The sequence below is a fragment of the Ictidomys tridecemlineatus genome, chromosome 11 (assembly GCF_052094955.1).
Source record: "Ictidomys tridecemlineatus isolate mIctTri1 chromosome 11, mIctTri1.hap1, whole genome shotgun sequence".
Taxonomy (NCBI): domain Eukaryota; kingdom Metazoa; phylum Chordata; class Mammalia; order Rodentia; family Sciuridae; genus Ictidomys; species Ictidomys tridecemlineatus.
This window is the reverse complement of record NC_135487.1, coordinates 123915446-123920132: the sequence shown is the minus strand read 5'-3', so window position 1 is coordinate 123920132 and position 4687 is coordinate 123915446. Positions and strand designations below refer to the sequence as shown.

The following is a 4687-nucleotide window of genomic DNA, read 5'->3' as shown; positions in this document are numbered from 1 at the left end:
TCCAGGGACCCTCTGGTCATTCTCACGGGCTTTACCAAGAGGGTGCTTCCCAGGTACACTAAGCTGGCGGCTCTCTATAAACTGATAGATTTCCAAATGCTTCTCCAGCGATGGCACTTGTGGTGGGGGCAGGGACAAAGAGCATCATCGAATTCAGGGTTTACCTGCTGGCTCTTCTCTCACTGGCCACTGTCCATCCTGACCCTCAGCCCTGTCTCAATCATGGCAACGCCCTGCCTCACAAAGCCAGGAGCCATGTCCTGTGCCACACCAACACCCGCTTGGCCTCAGGGATTCTGGGCCTCTAGGCTCGTCCTGTCTCCCAGGCCAGGCACCAGCTTCAGGGCTCAGAGCAGCTGAAGGCCACAAGCCTCTGTCTTGGGCTCACACATGGGGTCTCCTCGTCAGGGCTAACGGAGAGCCAAAGTGGTCCTGTGGCCCCAGGAGTCCCTGGGGGGCTGCTGGGGACGGTGGTCCTGGCTGCTGGCGCTCTGCTCTTCTACCATTGGCTTTCGAGGAAAGCAGGTAAGAAGCTCCTGGCTCACCTCCGCCTGAGCCCCTCCCTCCTCTGCCTTCCTTCAACCTCATGCCGACTGTGTGACCGTACCCCAGGATTTCAAAACTTCCTCTCCTTCCACCCCACAATCCCTCTTCACCTTTCCCACTGGGTCCCCCAAAGCCCTCTTTACCAAATCTGAAACTGCTGAAAGAGCCGTGTTAGTGGAGCAAGCCTGGGTGACATGCAGCTTATCCAACCCCCCAAATTGCAACATGCCTCCCTCGGTATCTACAAAGACCCCTAAGCGTTGGGAAGAGAAGGACATCAACTCTGAGAAACAGAAGTGAAAAACAGAAGCCAAATGGGAGTTGGTAACTTGTTGATTTTTTTTTAAATGCACACTATGTTTGTAGATGATAAAGTCTCTTTTCCTGCCTTGCAGCTAATAAACTGCCTGCCATTTTTAAAGATCACTCTTTAAAAACTCCAAGTTAAAGGTCTATGACTTGTGGACTCCTATTTCACATTATAACCACACTCCTTTGGAGGCTGGGGTCAGTTGTTTAGTAGTTTGGGCCCCATATATCACCTCCCTTGGGAAGGATTCCGACTTTATCGACAGCAATGCCTGGTGATTTCTATGTAAGTCTCCTGCGGCTGGGCCCCCTAAGAAGGTCCTCTTTTCCTAAATCAAATACCTCTGTGCTTTCTTTCACAGGGGGACGGACCGCCTCTGACCCCTCCAGGTAGGACCTGGGCTGTGTTTCCATGTAGTTAATGAATTTCCCATGGGGTATACAATGGAATTGAACCTGATTATCACCAAGAGCCCAGTTTCTGCTGTATGATGCTGAGATGGGTGGTACCCGCTTCACGTCACCACTTCTGTTGGGATACCTCAAGGCAATTCCCAGGACCTTCCCATCCACCACTTCAACTGTAGAGGCCTTCTTCTCACATCAAGTATCCACTACTTTTTATTTCTCAGCTCACATCCTTATACAACCACCCCTAGCTCTTGGCTTGTTTGTCTGAGTGACCACTGTGACCCCTGAGTCCATCCATGTCTTAAGATGACTTAGCTTAATTAACCTGGAAAGCTCTGGACTTGGTGAACCTAACCAAGACCTGTTGTGATGAGAGCCAAGAAGATAGAGCCGCATACCTTGGTCACCCAGTGAAGTCACTCTGCCAGCTGAAGAAGGGCCACTGTCTTGGATCCTTAAGGCTGACTTCAGTAGCCACACCGTGGCTCAACACTATCCCCGGGCAAGCCCCTGGTGGCAGTGGTAGTAGTATCTAAACCATCCAGAGTTCCCAAGACCTTTTCTGATTCTGATCTCTGTGAAAGTAGAGGTTCTGGAGCCTGGTTTGAATTTTGTTTTTTCCCCTTTCTGGTCACATGGTTATGGTCAGTCACTTCACCTTGTAAAACCTCCATTATTTTTTTACCTGTAGAATGGAGATAAAACAGAACTAACTTTCTATTGCTCCAAGTACAGTGCCTGTTACATACCTGGTGGCCGTAAAGTCTAACACATAGTATGAATTCCTCATGATTCGTAGTCATGAATATGATTCCAGGCTTGACTGCCCGTCTGGGGTAAAAATTCACTGAGAGGGATCACCATAGCCACTGTGTCAGGCCCCTGGGAAACACCAGTGTTGCTGTGTCTCACAGGCGCTCTTCAGACTCCAACCCCCAGGATCCCACCTACCACAATGTGCCAGGATGGATAGAGCTGCAGCCGGTGTACATGAACGGTGAGGACCAGGGACACGCCGTTGGGCTGGGCCACAGGGTCGGTGTGGGAAAGAGCTGGGACCGGAGGTGAGGGGCGACAGCCCACAGACCCAGAAGGTTTTGTCCTTTTGGACAATAAACAGGCTGGGGAGGAGGACAGGGCTCAGCTAAGAGGCAAGCTCCTTCCTGTCCTCTGACACGTCAACTTCTCTCTAAGTAAATTCTAGAGGAGAAGACGTGGTTTACTCCCAAGTGTCCTGCCTCCAGAAGGAAAGCAGAAATTCAGGTAAGAGCAGAGGGAGCACCAGTTCTGGCCAGCCTTCAACGTCGACAGCCTACTGCTCCATCTCCTCCTCCCCAGAAGGTCTGGGCCAGCCAGACACAGAGCCAGCTGCCCCCCAGCCTAGTTCACTGGGGCTTCTCAACTTGTGCCTACACTGTTTGGGGTTAGCCCAAGCCCATCATATGGTACTGCTCTCTCTGTCCTCAACTGGTGGCCTCAGTACAGTCTAACTCAGCATAGAACCATCACCTTGGGATGTCACTGAACCCTCTGTAAAGCCATTTGTTTATAAAATGGAGCAGGACTATTATTCTCTGCTGTCGTATTTTGGGCTCCTATACAGAATAATATAGACTGGTTGGCTTACAAAATAAGCATTTATTGTTCACAGTCCCCAACATGGTCAGGGTCCCCTCTTCCTCTTCCTGGTTTGCAAACAAGAGCTTTCTTGCTACATCCTCTCATGATAGAGAGATCATCTTTCTTGTGCCTCATTTTCTAAGGACGCCAATCCCATCATTGTAGATCTAAGATACATCTAAGATATATATATGTGTGTGTATATATACAAATGATCTAACATATATTTAAGATATAGATTGATGATTGATAGATTGGTCGGTAGATAGATTAGCCTTAGAACAGGGCTCTAAAGGGGTGTAAATAAAAATTGTGTAAATATAGAAAGAGATCTTAGAGAGAGATACATATATATGATCTAAGATATATATTTACATCTAAGATCTCAGCTATATATATATTTCCTTAGAACTAGGATACAAATATATATATATATATATATTTATTTATCATATGTATAAATATCTTAGATATCCCTTAGAACTGTACCTGTAGCATATATAGATATAGAAAGACATAACTGTAGTATACTTGCATATGATAGAGAGTTTGTTTTCTTTTTTTTTTCAATATTTATTTATCTTTTTAAGTTGCAGGTGGATACAGCATCTTTAATTCCTTTTTACGTGGTGCTGAGGATCGACCCCAGTGCCTCACGCGTGCTAGGAGAGCACTCTACCGCTGAGCCACAACCCCAGCCCCGAGTTTATTTTCTTTAGAGCACTCAGAACTGTACCTGGCACACAGAAACTGCTCAGCACATGACAGAGGATAGGAATTATCCATCTAAAACCAGGTGCACAGTATGTGCCTGTATCATATAGATGCATACATCTCTGCAATAAGCCCAGAGGCAGATGACATGCCGATTCCCATCACACAGATGTGACAAGTGAGGCAGGAGAGGTTGAGTGACTAGCCCCAGACCACAGGGGTGGCAAGGCAGACCCAGGGCTCCGTCCCAGGGAGACAGGACTCGGAATCTTCTCTCTAAAGCCTGCTTCAGACAATGCTCCATAATATGTGACATGACTCTAGGGGCAAGGGACTACCAAGGTCAAAGGTGAAGCCCTTCTTTTGAGAGCTTCTGGAAGCTCAGAGTGGGGAGCAAAGTGTGAGGTGGTGCTGAGGAGGGGGCTGGTCAGTGCTCCAAGGCTGAGGACAGAATGGGCAGTTGCTGGGCAGGAGAGGTCCTAGGGCGGAAAGTACTGGCCTTATAGCACGGGGCACAGGGACAGCTCTGAGTGGGCCTCCACAGCTGAGCGCTCCCCTTCTTTCCACAGCGGCCTCTGCACACAGCCTCAGCCATCAGACGGTGAGTCTCCTGACCTGTGTTGCCTCGCCCGGGGGCCCAACAGCTCTGGCCCCCGCCTAAGTGTTCCTTCCTCCTAGGACTCCTCTGTCATCTACGCCAAGGTAAAGAAGGCACGCACCCCAGCCTCCGGGCCCCACCAGCTGGCCTCCCCAGCTCCTCACAGATGAGTCCACGCATCTCCCCAACTGCTGTCTCAGCCTCTGACTCCCAGTGCTCTCCGTGGGGAAGAAGGAGCATTGAAATGGGAAGATTGAAGCCACCCCAGGCCACATCCAGCAGCTTTTGTGTCAAATGCTCTCTCTGCACCGAGCCCAGAGCCCTGCTGGACTCCCACTTATTTCCTAGGTTACAGCGTTGTCCTCGTGGCTCCTTTTTTAATCTAGTGATAAGTTGCTCCCAACTTGGGGCCCATTGCATTTCCAGGCTTCCTTAGTGTGTCAGCTCGGTGGGTCCTGACAGTCCTCAATTCCAGCAGGGAGGTCCTGC

The 4687-nt window shown here is 49.4% G+C and overlaps 1 long non-coding RNA gene across 1 annotated transcript; it reads left to right on the top strand.

Annotated features, from left to right (window-relative positions):
* Positions 1–2208: 2208 nt before the first annotated feature.
* On the top strand, positions 2209–4474 carry LOC144367804 (uncharacterized). Its single transcript, XR_013427292.1, has 4 exons — positions 2209–2263; positions 2461–2529; positions 4170–4201; positions 4279–4474. It is a non-coding gene; the product is annotated as an uncharacterized LOC144367804 (long non-coding RNA).
* Positions 4475–4687: the final 213 nt, after the last annotated feature.